Source organism: Glycine soja, chromosome 18 (assembly GCF_004193775.1).
Source record: "Glycine soja cultivar W05 chromosome 18, ASM419377v2, whole genome shotgun sequence".
NCBI lineage: Eukaryota > Viridiplantae > Streptophyta > Magnoliopsida > Fabales > Fabaceae > Glycine > Glycine soja.
This window is the reverse complement of record NC_041019.1, coordinates 16,864,229-16,884,208: the sequence shown is the minus strand read 5'-3', so window position 1 is coordinate 16,884,208 and position 19,980 is coordinate 16,864,229. Positions and strand designations below refer to the sequence as shown.

Genomic DNA, 19,980 nt, shown 5'->3' with positions numbered 1-19,980 from the left:
ATTCTTCTTTTCTTGATGAATTTCTGAAATTTCTTAATCATCTGAATCTTCTTCTTCGTTTTCTTCTTGCATTGATGATGAGGCTTTAAGGGCTATACTTCTCTTCTTTTTGTCATTTTCTTTATTTTGATTAAGTCGTTGAAGTTCCATCTCGTGTTCCTACAATTTACCAAATAAAGTGGCAAGAGACATGGAAGAGAGGTCTCTACTTTCAGAAATAGCAGTTACCTTGGGCTGCCATTCCCTACTTAAACATCTTAAGACTTTATTAATTAAATCTTCATTAGGAAAGATTTTTCCTAGAGAGGCAAGGTGATTTACTATATGTGTAAATCTTTTTTGCAAACTATGGATATTTTCATTAGGGTTCATCCTAAATAATTCATATTCATGGGTAAGGGTATTGATTCTAGACCTTTTTACATCAGTGGTTCCTTCATGGGTTAATTGGAGAGTATCCCACATCTCCTTGGCATTAGTACAATTTGACACTCTAAAGTACTCATCTATTCCTAGGGCTGAAGTGATGATGTTTTTGGCTTTGAGATCATACTGGATTCTTCTCCTATCTTCTTCTGTCCACTTATCTCTAGATTTTTGGGTTGTAGTGCTTGTGCTTACATCTACTATAGTGCATATGTGTGGTCCTATTTCTATTGCTTCCCAAATATTTAGATCTATGGCTTCAATGAATATCTGCATACGGGTTTTCCAATAATGGTAACCCTCACCATTGAAAATGGGTGGTATGTGAATGGAATTTCCTTCAGGAAACAAGGGATTTGAAGAGGCCATGAATCTTGAAGTTGTTAGACTTTCTACAAGATACCTGCTCTGATACCACTTGTTGGATCAAGTGGTTCCAGAATAATTAAGAAGGGGGGGTTGAATTAATTATTCCTAAACCTTTACTAATTAAAAATTTATTCTTCTAAGGCTTTTACTTATGTTGTTAAGAGAATAAGGAGTAGAAGAGAAACTTAACCAAAAGTAAAAGCGGAAATTAAAATGCATAGCGGAAAGTAAAAGAGTAGGGAAGAAGGAGACAAATACACAAGAGTTTTTATACTGGTTCGGCAACAACCATGCCTACATCCAGTCCCTAAGCGACCTGCGGTCCTTGAGATTTCTTTCAACCTTGAAAAAAATCCTTTTACAAGCAAAGATCCACAAGGGATGTACCCTCCCTTGTTCTCTTTGAACCTAGTGGATGTACCCTCCACTAGAACTGATCCACAAGAGATGTACCCTCTCTTGTTCTCAATCAACAACCCAAGTAGATGTACCCTCTACTTATACCACAAAGGATGTACCCTCCAATGTGTTAAGACAAATATCTCAAGCGGTTAAACCTTTGATACTTTGTGAATGGGGATACAAAAGAATTCTCAGGCGGTTAGTCCTTTGAACACTTTTGTATAAAGGAAAGGGAAGAATCAAAAGAATTCTCAGACTGTGTCGTTTTGAATTCTTTGACAAGGGAGAAGGAAGACACAAAAGAATTCAGGCGATTAGTCCTTTGTTCTTTTGGAAAAGGGAGAAGAGAGACACAAAAAGAATTCAGGCGGTTAGTCCTTGGCGAATTCTTTTTGGCAAAGGGAGAAGAGAATGAAAAGGATAAATAGCACAAGTTTTCAAGGTTTGGAAAACCAGAAAACTATGGAAAGCTTTTGACAAAAGGAAGAAGAAGAAGAAGTTCAAAGAGATGCAAAAGTTGTAAAGGATTGTATTGTAAAGGTTGTTCAAGATCATTGAAATGTAAAACAAAGCCTTGCTTTTATAGTCTCTTCATGTCTGATCAAGAGAACCATTTAGAAGAGTTATGACTTTTAGAGAAACTTAAAACCAATTTGAAAAAGTCAAAAACCATTTGAAGAGTTACATCTTTTTTTTTATTCAGAAACAATCACTGGTAATTGATTACCAAATCAGTGTAATCGATTACACAAAGCTTTTATGTGAAAGGATGTGACTCTTCACATTTGAATTTGAATTTCAACATTCAAAGGCACTGGTAATCGATTACCAAAACATTGTAATCGATTACAACTTTTTGAAATCAATTTGGAACGTTGTAAATTCATTTGAAAACTTTTTTCAAATTCATTTTGCTACTGGTAATCGATTACAATAATCTGGTAATCGATTACCAGAGAGTAAAAACTCTTTGGTAAACATGTTTTGAGAAAAATCCATGTGCTACTCAGTTTTTGAAAAAACTTTTTCATACTTATCTTGATTAAGTCTTTTATTGATTCTTGAATCTTGAGTCTTGAATCTTGATCTTGATTCTTGAAAGCTTGATCCTTGAATCTTGATTCTTGATTCTTGAAAATCAACTTTCCTCTTGAATCTTGAAGTGTTCTTCTACTTCCTCTTGAATCTTGAAGTGTTCTTCAACTTTCCTCTTGAATCTTGAAGTGTTCTTGATTCTATCTTTGAACATCTTGAACTCATTCTTTGATTGACCTTTGAGCTTTTTGTCATCATCTTTGTTATCATCAAAACATCTTTGAATCAATCTTGATTCATCATGAAGCTTTGCTTCTACAAGCAACATTTTGAAAATAAGGTTCTTGTTGCTGCTGTTGTGAAGGATTCGACCATCTAAGGTTGGGATGATTCCTCCACCCGGGATTGTACCTGTTGCTGGAGAGGTCATAATTGTTTCGTTGTGGCTGATTTTGCTGCTGTGGTTGAGGAGGTATATTGTAGATGTTTGCAGCATAAGCTTCAGGCTGTTCAATTGCTTCAGATTGTTGCACAGAAGGGCAAAGGTCTGTGTGGTGGTCGGCAGAGGAGCATAAATCACAGAGTCTGGCGACAGGTGCAGATTTTTGATTCATAGCCAGTTGGGTTACCAGGTTAACCAAGGCATCTAGTTTACCTTCAAGCTTCTTAGTCTCAACAGATGAAGATGAATTCGTGGCTACTTCATGCACTCCTCTAATGACAATAGCATCACTTCTGACACTAAATTGCTGGGAGTTTGAAGCCATCTTCTCAGTTAAATTTCTGGCTTTAGCAGGGGTCATGTCTCCAAGGACTCCACCACTGGCAGCATCTATCATACTTCTCTCCATGTTACTGAGTCTTTCATAAAAATATTGGAGAAGAAGCTGCTTAGAAATCTGGTGGTGAGGGCAAATGGCACATAGTTTCTTAAATCTCTCCCAGTATTCATATAAGCTCTCTCCACTGAGTTGCCTAATTCCTGAAATATCTTTTCTGATGGCTGTGGTCCTGGAAGCAGGGAAAATTTTTTCTAAGAATACTCTCTTGAGGTCATCCCAACTCGTGATGGACCATGGAGCAAGGTAATAAAGCCAGTCCTTTGCCACTCCCTCTAAAGAATGGGGAAAGGCCTTCAAAAATATGTGATCCTCCTGGACATCTGGTGGTTTCATGGTGGAGCAGACAATATGGAATTCTTTCAGATGTTTGTGCGGGTCTTCACCTGCAAGGCCATGAAACTTTGGAAGCAAATGGATCAGTCCAGTTTTAAGAACATATGGGACATCCTCATCAGGGTATTGGATGCACAATCTTTCATAGGCGAAATCAGGTGCAGCCATTTCCCTTAGAGTCCTCTCACGGGGTGGAGGTTGTGTCATGTTCTCAGAATGTTCAAAATTATAATGCTCAAAATCACCAATAACAGAATGCTTAGGATGCTCAAAAGGTACTAAATGATGTCTAACTAATCTATGAAATGTCCTATCTATCTTAGGATCAAAGGGTTGTAAGTAAGATGGATTGCCTCTAGTCATACACTATATTCAGCATGCACAACTAGTTGCCTTCTTATGCAAGTAACAGTGTAGGTTTGAACTACAGCTACCATTAAATGATATCCAAATGACTTGAAATTTTGTGAGCAACCATATAAAATGATGAGAAGATAGCATAAAAAATTTCAAAAAAAAATTCAAAGTCTAACTATGGAAGCTAAAAATGATAAGTTAAGAAAAATAAGAGAATAATACTTGGAAAATAAATTTTTTTGACAGAATCACAATTTTTGGAAGAAAGAGATCTCAGCTAGCCTATGGAGGGCTATGACGGCATGGGAAATTTTTTTCTACCCCAAATACATATATAATAATAGCGATTCTGATAACTGGAGCAAAAGTTATGGCCGTTTGAAGTTTTGACAAAAATCAAATTTGCTACTTTTTTTGAACTTTCAAATCTGACCAAACGAAGGGCTCCAGCTATTTTTCCCAAAAAATATGGATCAAAAGAAGTGACAACAAAAAAATTCAGCCAAAAATAACAACTATAGCTACCAAAACAAAAAATCCCAATTAATTCAGTAAGGGTGGTCTCTAAAATTCGTCGCTAAGGGATTTCCACTACTACCCTGTTTTCCAGTTCAACAAAAGTGGTCACTAAATCCATCACAAATCACTATTCACAGCAAAACACATAACTGAAATAGGGGAAGCACTGAACAGAAAAACTAAAACAAAACACCACACTAAACAAAATAGCAAAACACTAAACAACACTTAACGCAACACGAACACAACACTAACACAACACACGAAAGCATAAAACAACTAAACATAAAACACGAATTACTAGCTATTGTGAACCTTTGGACACTGCTCCCCGGCAATGGCGCCAAATTTGATCGAGGCCTTACCCGAATCAAATAAACATTAAAAATGCAGTATCTAGGAAGTGATCCTAGGTCGTCTCCCAACGAGCAATGATCAACCAAACGTTCATAATAGATAGTAATAAAATAGTAACGAATTGGGGGGGGGGGTTTGTTGTTTTTGTAAATTAAACAACGAGTAAAATTGAATTAGAAAATATCAGAATTAAAACACGTTGTTTCCCCTTGATTCACAAGCAAGTCTCTTATCCTAGGTTACGAGAGTTTATCCTTTATCAGTTCAACCACTTAATCCAACCCTAAATTAAATTACAAAGCAAAATTTAACATAAGGCATTCATTATGTGATTAAGCAACACATACACCAATTAATCATAAACAATCATTAAGCATGAACGTAAATTAAGCGCAGAGACAATTAATCAAACACTAAGCATGCATGAATTAATAGCAACAAATTCAGAGTAATTAGTGAAGAGGAAAAATTGATCAGAATTTAATAATAATAATAGAACTTCAAAGAGAACTGTGCTTGATCCTTAAGAGAAAATAACGCTGGAGACTTAGCCTTCCATTAATCAATAGAGAACAAAATTTTATTGCTGAAACGAAAAGTAACAACTGGAATTGCAAAACGAAAAAGTGTCTAAAAGAAGAAGAGAAGTCTAAAACTAAAAACGAAAAAGGAGAGAGAGAGAGAGAGAGAGAGAGAGAGAGAGAAGAGAAGGAGAGATGGCCTAAACTAGAACCTTGGTGCTCTTATATAGTTTTCCAGCCCCAAAGCTTACAAATCTCTTTTAAATCCAAGCCCATAAATAAAATAAAATCAAATCTAGATAAGATAAGATCTAGATGAAATAATATCTAGATGAGATCAAGTCTAAATAATATCTAGATAAGATAAAGTCTAGATAAGATAAAATTTTGTAGAATAAATTAGTTTGCCCTCTTCAAGTCCAAGCCCAATTCTGGATTCAAGCCCAATGCTTCATTAATTCTTGAAATTAGATTAAAAATATCAAATTAGCTGAATGGGCCCAAATAATAAAACTGCCTAATTAATTTGACAATTAAGACTAATCAGTAATTAAAATGGTGCAAAAAGGGTTAAGAAATAGGAGAAAATAATGGCACATCAGTCTGCACCGGGTCAAAGTCCCACAAGGATACTCTTCAAATATTAAGAGCCTTGTGCAGTTGAAGGATCTTAAGTTGGTAGGGTTAAAGTCTCACAATTGTCACGTGTTGATGCAACAATTGTTAGCCATGGCCATACGAGACATTTTTCCTAACAAAGTCAGGTTAGCCATAACTCACTTGTGCTTTTTTTTCAATGCCATATGTATCAAAGTTGTTGATCCTGTGAAGTTAGATGAGTTGGAAAATGAGGCTACTATTATACTGTGCTAGTTGAAGATGTATTTTCCTCCTGCTTTCTTTAACATCATGGTTCACTTAGTTGTTCATCTGGTTAGAGAAATCAAATGTTATGGTCCTATTTTTTTTGCAGTGGATGTACCCGGTTTAGCGATACATGAAGATCTTAAAAGGGTATACGAAGAATTTACATCGTCTGGAAGCATCTATTGTTGAAAGGTACATTGCAAAAGAAGCCATTGAATTTTGTTCAGAGTACATTGAAAAGGCTAAACCTAATGGGCTTCCTGAGTCTTGGCATGACGATAGAGTGTGCGGTAAGGGTTCAAAAGGACTGCATGTTATCACTCCAAGTGTAGAAGATTTGTTACAAGATCACTTGTATGTGTTGAATAAAAGTAATGAAGTTTTGCCATACATACTTCATCATGAAGGTTTAGTGAAACAAAGTAATCCAAAAATGTCAAAGAACTGGGTCTTGAAAAAGCATAACAAGACTTTCCTTGATTGGTTTAAAGATACAATCTTAGCTGATGAAAATGCTTCTGAAACATTAAAAAAGCTAGCAGATAGGCCTAAAAGAAATGTTATAACTTGGCAAGCATACGACATAAACAAGTATTCCTTTTATACAAAAGCACAAGACAAGAAAAGTACAATGCAAAATAGTGGGGTCACCCTAAGGTGATGCAATCCTACCCCCCAAGGGAATTGGATAGAAGACTATAAGAAGATTGGGCCAGAGATGCAAGAGAAGGCCCTAAGGTTCTCATGAGCCTTAGGGTAGATTTTGGGCCCATGGGCTAAGTATGAGCCCACTTATCTTTGTACATATTGGATTAGGATTTCATTATTTTTGGGCCTTGTATTTAGGGCTCTGTAATGTAGGTAGGGTACCCTAGAAATGTAGGATTTTTCAGCCGTTGTGTTTTAGGGCACCTAGACTAGTTTTTGTATTAGGGGTAGTTTTGTAATTTCACATGCATTAAGTGAATATTTGATGTGTGTTGATAAATAAATTTAATTTAATTGGGGGAAGCCCAATCTAATTAAATTTTAGAGGGGGAGGTGAGCATTTGCTTACTACACCCCATTGCCACATCTTATAGTCACACTCTGTGCATGTCCTTCATGCTTTACATGCCTCATGACACCTAAACACACTTAGTGGAGAATCTTGGACTTGATCTTGGATTAGTAGGCTGAAACATAGCTAAAATTCACTAATCATAATTTGTGAAATTTTGGCTCCCCAAATTTAATTTCAAATTCAAGTGAAATTTGAATAGAAATTCAAATTTCCCTCCAATTTTGTGTGACACTTAGGCTATAAATAGAGGTCATGTGTGTGCATTTTTTGGAACTTTGATCATTTGAATACTAAACTTCATATTTCAGAGCTCTTTTAGAGCACAAAATTTCGTGCTCTTCTCTCCCTCTCCCTTCATTCATCTCTTTTTTCCTCCAAGCTCTTATCCATGGCCTCCTATGGCGGTGAGCTTCTTCTAGATTCATCTTCTCCTTGAAGTGGCGTCTCCTCTCTCTCTTCCTTCTCCATTCCATTGTCATTCATCTTCCAAGAAGCAAAGGAATCCATTGATGAAGAAGATCCTAGGCCTACAAGCTCCAATGGAGCTTACATCATGTGGTATCAAGAGCATCTTCATCTAGGTGATGTTCTTTTGCTTCCTCTATCTTTTTGTTCGGTGAATTCTCTTTAATTCCTTGTTCTTCATCTTATTCTCCACGTATATACTCCATTTTCTTGTGGTTTGGTACTGTTTAGAGTAGATTCAAAAAAAATAAACCGATTAAATCTTAGATCTACACTTGTTCTTGCATTTCTATGGTTCAAATTTTGTAGATCTACTCTTGAATCTTATTTTTGTGTTGATTTTAGGTTCTATCAATTTTCATTCATAATATTCTTGTGCTGAACCTTTACATATAAATTTTCTTCCAAAATATTGATTAGTGAAATTCTGATACCAGGGGACAGATGTCGTACAGGATGTCACGACATCACGCTTCAGAACATGCAGTTTATGTGTGTCCGTATGAACAGATTAAACAAGTAATAACACAAGAGAATTGTTTACCCAGTTCGGTGCAACCTCACCTACATCTGGGGGCTACCAAGCCAGGGAGGAAATCCACTCTCAATAGTGTTAGTTCAAGGTCTAACAACCCCTGTTTACAACCTTCTCACCTAACCACTACCCGTGCGATCTCTACCTAAGACCCAATCTTAGATATGAGAACCTCTGCTCACTCCCTCTCACTCACACTCCTGTGTTTACAATTTATTCAAAGACACACCAGAGATCAACTCTGAACAAATGGGATCAACCCTACACACTAGAGATCAACTCTAGACACAAGAGATCAACTCTACACACTCAGGTCCAACACTTGATGTTAGTATACCATCAAGGTGGCTCACAAAAACACTCAAGTCCTAAAACTCACAAAATAACTCTTCAATCCCGGACTTGGTCCAGAACTCGTGCAGCCTCCATGATTATATAGCCGTGTACGATTCTGGGCTGCAAGTTCTTGATGCTGGAGGAGATCTATCTTCTTCCTGAAAATCTGCAGTTAAAGAACTAAAAGATAACTTTTGATCTTTTAGTTTGAATCTTTAATCTTTAATCTTTAATCCCTGAACGAACTCTTCTACTTTGAAATTCGAACCATAATGATCTTTTAATTCGTTCCTAAAGATAGATCTTCTAATCTCTTGCTAACTGCACAATAATCTGTTAAAGATATAACAGATTTATATGTCCAGTATTTTCGGGCCAGATGTCAGGACATCGTATCCGACATCTTGGATCCTGCAGCTTCAATGCTTCACTTGACTTTTATCTTGCATTGTACAGCACTTCCAGTGTTTTCGAGCAGGATGTCAGGACATTGTATCCGACATCGTGGATCCTTCAACTTCAATTCTTCATTAGACATTTTATCTTGCCTTGTGCATTGTGCAGCCCGTTCTTATTCCTTGTCATAACGTTGGACATCATGTGCAGCAACTCCAGCTTTCCTTCATTGTCTAAGTGCTTATGTTTTAACAAAATCTTAGCCAATCTTTTAAAGCTCAGTAGAGCTAAACACTAACAATCTCCCCCTTTGGCAAATTTTGTCTAAAACATACTTAGACACTTCCTGAGCAGGTACGAGCAGTTATGCAAGTGGGATCAGCAACTTCCATTATCAGAGTAATCAAGCACAGCGGAAATTCTTCAAGTTGCAAATCTACAAGTCTTCTCCAGGATGTCAAGACATCTCTCGTGACATCAGCTTTCTGCTACTGCTCCCCCTGTCTCCATGCTTACTGCATCATCTTCTATCAGCTACTAGTCTTCTCCAGGATGTCAAGACATCTCATGTGACATCCGTTATCTGCTCCCCCTGTCTTCATGCTCCTACTGCAGCATCTTCTAGTAGCTTACATCAGTCATCATCAGCAGCAGCAGTCTCCCCCTCAACGTCATACAACTCCCCCTCAAGGTTATGAATCATGCATACATCGTATCCTACTGCCATACATCATACATAGTATCCTACTACTCAAAATCATGCATAATAGCAAGCATAATACTATTACTCCCCCTTTTTAGACATAAATTTGGCAAAAGTAGGACGCATGAAATTAAAGTGCAAATATTACAGACCAATAACAATGAATTGTTCAAAAGGGACATGCCCCTATATCTAGTAACAGTGAAAAACAAAATTAAAGGTCTGATGATCATGGGGTGGCTTCAGAATCATCATCGGATTCTGTCTCTTCTGCTGCATCTTCCTCTTCCTCAGCAGCTTCTTCTTCTTCTTCAGCTGCTTCTCCTTCTTCCTCAGCTGCTTCTTCATCATCAATGCCACTCTCTGAGAGCCTTTTGATCAGCAGTTCTAGCTCCATCTTCTTCTCTGTGGTGGCTTTGATGGTTGCTTCCAGCACCTTGCATGTGTCCTTGAGTTCAGCAATCAGAGCATCCTTGGACACAGCACCTGAAGCAGCAGCTTTCCCTGATGTCGAGACAGATGTCGAGACAATGTCTGGGACATGTGTCCCTTCAAACAGTTTGTAATGCAGGGATAGAGGAGATTCTCTCTTCATCACAGAGTCAGTGTAGTTTAACATATTGGGATGCTGACTCAACATAATGCCACATAATACAGTAGGGAAGGCAATGGGTAATTTGACAGCAAATGATTCTGAATGCTTAACAGTTTGATCAAAGATATAGTTTCCAAAATTAAATTTGGATTTGGTTCCAACAGCATACAAAAATTTACCCAAACCTGTGGCAACAGTGGAAGTATGATTGGTGGGAACCCAGTTTGCAGCTCCAATCCTATGCAGAATTGCATACTTCACACTTAGCTTCCCTGCTGAAAGCTTCCCTTTCTTTGGCCAATGCTGGACTCGTTTGGCAGTGATTTCCTTGGCAATTTGATGCTCAGAAACATCAATATCTATCACTCCATCTGTAGGTCTGCCCAGATATTTGTTGATCACAGCAGGGGAGAATCTAACACACTTTCCTCTGACAAACACTCTTTGATAATCATCACTTTTTCTGTTAGATATGTCAGAGGGAATGTTGACAATGAATTCCCTGACTAAGCCTTCATAGCAATCTCCCAACTAGCTGACAGTCTTCAGCAGTCCAGCAGCCTTGATGAGGTCCATGATCTCCTTGCAATCCATGGCAGCTCTTCCCAGTTCTCTTTCCAAGGCAAGTCTACGTTGATACACATATTTCCACTTTTCAACATTGCCAATGGAGTGGAAAGAGATGTTGTCCAATGGTGCATCAGGAACATTTTCAGGCACCTTCTTCCCTGAAGTCTTGGCCCTCTTAGATGTCGAGACATCTAGTTCGACATCCTCATCAGAATCAGATGAGGAAATTTCTTTCCTTTTCTTGGAGGGGATAGCAACCTTGCTTCTTCTGGATGTGGCAGGAGTGATTGGAGTACTCTTCTTCTGGGCCATAGTCTTGATTCGTCCAGACCTCTTAAGGGGAGTTTTTCCCTTTCTACTTTGTAACCTTTCTGCAATGCCCGGTGCCAACCTGTTGGCAATGGGTTCTTCATCAGATTCTACTTCTTCAAGGTCAATGAGGTTACCTGGAGCAGGTTCTGGTGCCCTTGGTGCAGGAGTCTCCTCTGCAGCTTGATCATCTTCCTCAGTTGATCCCTCTTCACTGGGTGAAGGGAGTGCTTCAGCATTTGGAGCGGAAGATGTTGGAACATCTTTCTTGACATCAGGCACAGAAACACTTGGGGTGGACGATGTTGGAACATCTTTCTCAGCATCAGGCACAGAAACACTTGGGGTGGACGATGTTGGAACATCTTTCTCAGCATCAGGCACAGAAGCATCTTTCAGAAAGCTACTCACAATACTGCGGATTTTCTTGTCCATCTCCGTGTCTACTTCCCTAGAACTCGTTGCAGAGCTAGGGTTTTCAGCAATCTTCACTCCCTGTGGTCTTCTGGGAACCAGTTTCTCAGGGACAGAAGCTTGACCAGGAATTACTTGTATGGGTTGGATGTTGAATTCTGGTTGTTCCTGGTGTGGAGATGATGGGACAGATGGTGAACCAGAAGCTGCAGTTTCTTTTGATGAGGTAGCCATGGAAAAGCAGAGCGTTTGGAATGATTTCGTAAATCTCAGAAAACTATTGGGAAATGCTGATGAAAACACGAATGTCAAGCAGATATATATTTGAATGAGGAATGTAGAGGGCCGTGTGAAGCAACGGTCGAATTTTCCTTGGTTCAGTAGTGAACGTGCTATTAATGCTAAGTGATTCGTTTGGGCACGTTCAGATTGCTGTAGTTGCTATAATTCCTCTAGCACACAAATGCCCAGCTTGCCCCTCAGTTTTTCAAACTGATTTGCATCCAAAGCCTTTGTGAAAATATCTGCTATTTGTTCCTCAGTGTCAACATGCTTCAGTGTGATCACTTTATCATCAACAAGATCTCTGATATAGTGATGTCTAATGTCAATGTGCTTGGTTCTGCTGTGTTGAACAGGATTTTTAGAAATATTAATAGCACTCATGTTGTCACAGTACAATGTCATGACATCTTGTTCGACATTGTACTCCTTCAGCATCTGCTTCATCCAAACTAGCTGTGAACAGCTGCTTCCTGCTGCAATATACTCGGCTTCTGCTGTAGATAGGGACACACAGTTTTGCTTCTTGCTGAACCATGAAATAAGATTGGTTCCCAAATAGAAGCATCCACCAGAAGTGCTTTTTCTGTCATCTGCACTTCCAGCCCAATCAGCATCACAATACCCAACCAGCATTGGATTTGAACAATGACAGTACATAATCCCATAGTCACTGGTGCCATTTACATATTTCAAAATCCTCTTTACTTGAGTCAAGTGACTTATCTTAGGATTGGCTTGATATCTTACACAAACACCTACTGCATAGGTGATGTCGGGTCTGCTAGCTGTTAGATATAATAAGCTCCCTATCATGCTTCTGTACAGGCTTTGATCAACACTGGTGCCAGCTTCATCCTTTGACAGCTTCAAGTGAGTAGGTGCAGGTGTTCTTTTATGGCTGGCATTCTCCATCCCAAACTTCTTGACAATGTTCTTTGCATACCTGCTTTGTGAGAGGAATATGGAGTCCTCCATCTGCTTCACTTGAAGTCCCAGAAAATAAGTCAGCTCTCCAACAAGACTCATCTCAAATTCAGATTGCATCTGTTGGACAAAATGTCGAAGCATCTCATTCGACATCCCTCCAAACACAATGTCATCAACATATATCTGTGCAATCATCAAGTTTTCAGCATCTTGCTTGACAAAGAGAGTCTTGTCAATTCCTCCCTTCCTATACCCTTGCTGAGTAAGGAACTCTGTTAGCCTTTCATACCAAGCTCTTGGAGCTTGCTTCAATCCATAGAGAGCCTTCTTGAGCCTGTATACATGATCTGGATGAGTCGGGTCTGCAAATCCCTTTGGCTGCTCCACATAGACTTCTTCATTCAGGTATCCATTCAGAAATGCGCTCTTCACATCCATCTGGTACAGCTTGAATTTGAGGATGCAAGCCACACCAAGTAATAATCTGATGGACTCAAGTCTAGCAACTGGGGCAAAAGTCTCATCAAAGTCTACACCTTCAATCTGAGTGTAGCCTTGAGCAACCAGTCTGGCCTTGTTTCTGGTTATGACACCTTCTTCATTGGTTTTGTTCTTGAAGATCCACTTGGTGCCAATCACATTAGTTCCCTCGGGCCTAGGAACTAGCTCCCAGACTTCATTCCTTTTGAATTGCTCCAATTCTTCTTGCATGGCATTGATCCAGAACTCATCTGTCAGTGCCTCTTTCACGTTCTTGGGCTCGATTTTGGAGACAAAACATGAGTTTGAGACGATCTCAACCTCCCTTGATCTTGTAGTGACCCCTCTGTTTGGATCTCCTATAATCAGCTCCTTGGGGTGCATCTTCTGGATTCTAATGGAGGGTCTCTTGTCAGGTTGGTTGATGTTTGAATCATCTGTAGCAGGATCAGAGTTTTCTGCATTTTCTCCACTTTTAGCTGCATCTGCTACATTGTCTCCCGATGTTCTGACATCTTCTTCGACATCTTTCTTTCTTGCTGGAGACAGATCATCAACAACCACATTGATGGATTCCATCACTGTTCTGGTTCTGGAATTGAATACTCTATATGCTCTGCGGTTTGTAGAGTATCCCAGGAATATTCCTGCATCACTCTTGGGATCCATCTTTCTCCTTTGCTCTCTATCTGCCAAGATGTAACATGGACTTCCAAAGATGTGAAAGTGCTTGACAGATGGCTTCCTCCCTTTCCAGATTTCATACAGGGTGGTTGAAGTCCCTCTTCTCAGTGTGACTCTGTTGTGGATGTAGCATGCTGTGTTCATGGCTTCAGCCCAGAGATTATAGGGAAGTTCTTTGGCATGAAGCATGACCCGAGCAGCCTCTTGCAAGGTCCTGTTTTTCCTTTCAACTATGCCATTCTGTTGTGGTGTAATGGCTGCAGAGAACTCATGAGTGATGCCTTCAGATGTGCAGAATTCAGTGAACCTGCTGTTTTCAAATTCTCTGCCATGGTCGCTCCTGATTCTCTTGATCACACAGTCCTTTTCTCTTTGAAGTCTTAGACTCAACTCTTTGAATACTTCAAAGGTTTCTGATTTCTCTCTGATAAAGTTGACCCAGGTAAATCTGGAGAAATCATCCACAACAACATAGGCATACCTCTTTCCTCCAAGGCTTTCAACTTGCATAGGCCCCATCAAATCCATGTGAAGTAGTTCCAGTACCCTGGAAGTGGTCTGATGTTGAAGCTTCTGGTGGGACATCTTGACTTGCTTTCCAATCTGACATTCACCACAGATTCTGCCTTCTTCTATTTTCAGATTGGGGAAGCCTCTAACAGCACCTTTGTCAATGATTTTCTTCATGCCTCTTAAGTGCAGATGTCCAAATCTTTGATGCCATATTCTGACTTCTTCTTCTTTGGAGGATAGACATGTGGAGGAGTAGCTGGTTTCTTGAGGTGTCCATAGGTAACAATTGTCCTTTGATCTGTTGCCCTTCATTAGAACTTCACTCTTCTCATTTGTCACCAAGCATTCTGACTTTGTGAAGTTTACATTGAATCCTTCATCACACAGCTGACTGATGCTGATCAAGTTTGCAGTCAGTCCCTTCACCAGTAGTACTTTGTCCAGACTAGGAAGTCCATCATGAACTAGCCTTCCCATTCCAATGATCTTTCCTTTAGAGCCATCTCCAAATGTCACATAGCTAGTGGAGCAGGGCTCAATGTTCACCAGGAATTTTTTAACTCCTGTCATGTGTCTGGAACAGCCGCTATCTAGGTACCAATCTTCCTTAGCTGATGCTCTAAGTGAAGTATGAACAACAAGACTAACAGTCTTGTGTTTTGGAACCCACATCATCTTCTTTCTGCTGTTGCTGCTTTGAGTTCCATGATGTGGATGGCCATGTAGATGATAGCAAAAGGGCTTTATGTGACCATACTTGCCACAGTAGTGACACCTCCACTTCTTTCTTTTGCTCTTTTTCTGCTGCATTCCATGATGTCGAGACCGATGTTGTGACATCGTGGCTCCAGTCCTGTTTTTGGCAGGAACAAATTCTGTCATGGTTGTTCTGCCAGCAGACTTAGGATTAAATCCAAGTCCTCTCTGGTTTCCAGCATTCTTTCCAAGTAGCAGCACCTCATCAAGCGTATCTGAGCCTTTATTCAGCATCTTTATTGATTTGGTCATGTTTTCCAATTTAGAGTTCAGAAAACCGACTTCTCCTTTAAGCTCAGAGATCTCCTCTTTATGTGCCTCCTTCTCAGCCTCCAGGTCTGCAATGACCTTCTTCAGTTGTGCTTCTTGTTGAAGGATCTTCTCACTTTTGATGCATAGTTTTCTATAGGATGCAGCAAGCTCATCAAAAGTGATTTCACTGTCTGTATCACTTGAATCTTCAGCAGTTTCAAATATCCCAGTGAGTGCATTCACATCTCTGTCAGAATCACTTTCTTGTTCACTCTCTGTATCAGATTGACATACAGAGAGTCCTTTCCTGTGCTTCTTGAGATGAGTGGGACATTCAGCTATGATGTGTCCATAGCCTTCACACCCATGGCATTGAATTCCTTTGCTGTGACTGGGCTTTACATCTGATCTTTTCTGGTATTTACTGCCTTTCCTGATGTCGAAAGGGATGTTCTGGACATGTGGTTTCTGCCTCTTGTCCATTCTGTTCAGCACTTTGTTGAACTGCTTTCCAAGGAGCACAACTGCATTTGTCAGACCTTCATCAGTATCCAGGTCATACTCATCTTCTTCTCCTTCATCATTGGACACGAAAGCCAGATTCTTGCTCTTCTTTTCAGCCCTATCCGAGAGTCCTAGCTCAAAGGTTTGAAGAGAACCAATGAGTTCATCTACTCTCATGTTGCAAATGTCTTGGGCCTCCTCTATTGCAGTGACTTTCATGTCAAATCTCTTAGGCAAGGATCTGAGGATCTTTCTCACCAGCTTTTCATCTGTTATCCTCTCTCCCAAGGCAGTGCAAGCATTGGCAATTTCAAGAATGTTCATGTGGAAGTCATGAATACACTCTTCCTCCTTCATCTTCAGATTTTCGAATTTTGTAGCCAAGAGTTGCAATCTGGACATCTTCACTTTGGAGGTTCCTTCATGAGTGATTTTCAGGATCTCCCATGCATCTTTGGCCACTGTGCAAGTGTTGATCAGTCTGAAGATGTTCTTGTCAACTCCATTGAATAGTGCATTCAAAGCTTTGGAGTTTCCAAGTGCCAATTCGTCCTCTTCTTTAGTCCAGTCTTCTTCTGGCTTCAATTCATCAGTGGGCTTTCCTTCTGTGTCCAGCATCTTGGGATGTTCCCAGCCTTTGATGACAGCTTTCCAGGTTCTGCTATCCAGTGATTTGAGGAAGGCCACCATTCTTGCTTTCCAGTATTCATAGTTGCTTCCATCAAGAATTGGTGGTCTGTTCACTGGTCCTCCTTCTTTCTCCATGTTCATCAGAATTTATCTCCCCAGATCTCACTCTGTGATTTCGAGTGTTGGCTCTGATACCAATTGAAATTCTGATACCAGGGGACAGATGTCGTACAGGATGTCACGACATCACGCTTCAGAACATGCAGTTTATGTGTGTCCGTATGAACAGATTAAACAAGTAATAACACAAGAGAATTGTTTACCCAGTTCGGTGCAACCTCACCTACATCTGGGGGCTACCAAGCCAGGGAGGAAATCCACTCTCAATAGTGTTAGTTCAAGGTCTAACAACCCCTGTTTACAACCTTCTCACCTAACCACTACCCGTGCGATCTCTACCTAAGACCCAATCTTAGATATGAGAACCTCTGCTCACTCCCTCTCACTCACACTCCTGTGTTTACAATTTATTCAAAGACACACCAGAGATCAACTCTGAACAAATGGGATCAACCCTACACACTAGAGATCAACTCTAGACACAAGAGATCAACTCTACACACTCAGGTCCAACACTTGATGTTAGTATACCATCAAGGTGGCTCACAAAAACACTCAAGTCCTAAAACTCACAAAATAACTCTTCAATCCCGGACTTGGTCCAGAACTCGTGCAGCCTCCATGATTATATAGCCGTGTACGATTCTGGGCTGCAAGTTCTTGATGCTGGAGGAGATCTATCTTCTTCCTGAAAATCTGCAGTTAAAGAACTAAAAGATAACTTTTGATCTTTTAGTTTGAATCTTTAATCTTTAATCTTTAATCCCTGAACGAACTCTTCTACTTTGAAATTCGAACCATAATGATCTTTTAATTCGTTCCTAAAGATAGATCTTCTAATCTCTTGCTAACTGCACAATAATCTGTTAAAGATATAACAGATTTATATGTCCAGTATTTTCGGGCCAGATGTCAGGACATCGTATCCGACATCTTGGATCCTGCAGCTTCAATGCTTCACTTGACTTTTATCTTGCATTGTACAGCACTTCCAGTGTTTTCGAGCAGGATGTCAGGACATTGTATCCGACATCGTGGATCCTTCAACTTCAATTCTTCATTAGACATTTTATCTTGCCTTGTGCATTGTGCAGCCCGTTCTTATTCCTTGTCATAACGTTGGACATCATGTGCAGCAACTCCAGCTTTCCTTCATTGTCTAAGTGCTTATGTTTTAACAAAATCTTAGCCAATCTTTTAAAGCTCAGTAGAGCTAAACACTAACAATTAGAAAAAAAAACACAAAAATGTAAGCGTAAATCACTTAATCCATGTTGTCTTAGAGTCATGTTTAGTCATAGTAATTGTCACATTATGTTCTAAGTTTGTGTTGAATTTTTATTTTGTTTATTGAATTCTAGATACATTTGTTCATGTATTCTTGTCATTCTTAGCCTATGTTTTGAATTTTGAGTCTAATTCATGCATGTTATTTAGTTCATAACATGTTCTAATTAATTCCTAGAAGTAGTCTTGTTGTTACACTTTTTTTTTGTTTTCTAAGTTTCCTACATGATGCCTATGATGAAGTTGAGTTGTGGTGCTGAGTTGTGGCTGGATTTGTGAATCAAATAAGTCTTAAGCTCTCTTGAATTGTGTTATTCAAGATAATTGACCATAAGCAAACACAAATTGTAACTATCTAAGCCTTAGGCAACATAAACATTACTCTTGATTTCTAGTTGAAATCGCTGGTGCTAGCAGCTTGACCATATGAACTTGTATAAATTAATGGGAATTGGTCACTATGTTTTTTGAGCTGAAATTTTTACCTAACTTTCTAGACATCTGGAAAAAAATTATGAAAAAAGAACCAAGCGATTTGGTGCTTGTTGTTTGGCTCCAAATTTGTTCTATAATTGGTGCCTATTTTATACCAATCCTAGTTTTGAAATTTTTAATTGAAAATTATTGCGAAAACAAGTGCCAAAACTAGAGGTTTCTTGAGTCTTTTTTTTTTAGTTTTTCTACTCTACTCTAGAGCCATTTTTAGGTTTCTCTTTGAGTTCTAGCTTGCTTTTGTGTGCTTTTCGTTGCTTTAATTGTTGAATAATCCTTGAAAATTTGTCTTGTTAAAACTCTATTGGTTTAGCTTTCATTTCATTTTTTTTGGTCTTTGGTTATTGCTTGTCTCTTTGTTTCCTTGCTTGTGAGTTGCCATATAGGGAATTGGAAAGGAGGATTGGTGCCATACCTTGAAGAATTTGAGTCAAGAAGCAGGGGCCAGCCACCTTAAGAGCATTGGACTAAGAAGCACTCCAAATTGAGTGAAACACCAAAGAGAGAATAGCCACCAAAATTGAGGACTTTTTTTTTTTTGTAATTTTGTAATTGGCAATTTGCTTTGCTTTCAAATTTTGTAACAAAAGGCCTTTCATTGGAAGTAAGTTAGGAGCCTCCAATAGGTCACCCAACTTCCATTTGTGTGTAATAATTTTAGGCAATTTTCCCTTAGGATAGTGAGTGTTTTGTTGGGAACCTTAAATAGGTCATCCAAACACTCTTAGAATCCGTCTAGTTTGTAAGATCTTACACCTTCAATCTGAGTGTAGCCTTGAGCAACCAGTCTGGCCTTGTTTCTGGTTATGACACCTTCTTCATTGGTTTTGTTCTTGAAGATCCACTTGGTGCCAATCACATTAGTTCCCTCGGGCCTAGAACTAGCTCCCAGACTTCATTCCTTTTGAATTGCTCCAATTCTTCTTGCATGGCATTGATCCAGAAACTCATCTGTCAGTGCCTCTTTCACGTTCTTGGGCTCGATTTTGGAGACAAAACATGAGTTTGAGACGATCTCAACCTCCCTTGATCTTGTAGTGACCCCTCTGTTTGGATCTCCTATAATCAGCTCCTTGGGGTGCATCTTCTGGATTCTAATGGAGGGTCTCTTGTCAGGTTGGTTGATGTTTGAATCATCTGTAGCAGGATCAGAGTTTTCTGCATTTTCTCCACTTTTAGCTGCATCTGCTACATTGTCTCCCGATGTTCTGACATCTTCTTCGACATCTTTCTTTCTTGCTGGAGACAGATCATCAACAACCACATTGATGGATTCCATCACTGTTCTGGTTCTGGAATTGAATACTCTATATGCTCTGCGGTTTGTAGAGTATCCCAGGAATATTCCTGCATCACTCTTGGGATCCATCTTTCTCCTTTGCTCTCTATCTGCCAAGATGTAACATGGACTTCCAAAGATGTGAAAGTGCTTGACAGATGGCTTCCTCCCTTTCCAGATTTCATACAGGGTGGTTGAAGTCCCTCTTCTCAGTGTGACTCTGTTGTGGATGTAGCATGCTGTGTTCATGGCTTCAGCCCAGAGATTATAGGGAAGTTCTTTGGCATGAAGCATGACCCGAGCAGCCTCTTGCAAGTCCTGTTTTTCCTTTCAACTATGCCATTCTGTTGTGGTGTA

At 39.5% G+C, this 19,980-nt stretch overlaps 1 non-coding gene across 1 annotated transcript; it reads left to right on the top strand.

Annotated features, from left to right (window-relative positions):
• The first annotated feature begins 3,129 nt into the window (after nt 1–3,129).
• Nucleotides 3,130–3,236, top strand: LOC114397763. The gene has a single exon (XR_003663389.1). It is a non-coding gene; the product is annotated as a small nucleolar RNA R71 (small nucleolar RNA).
• Nucleotides 3,237–19,980: the final 16,744 nt, after the last annotated feature.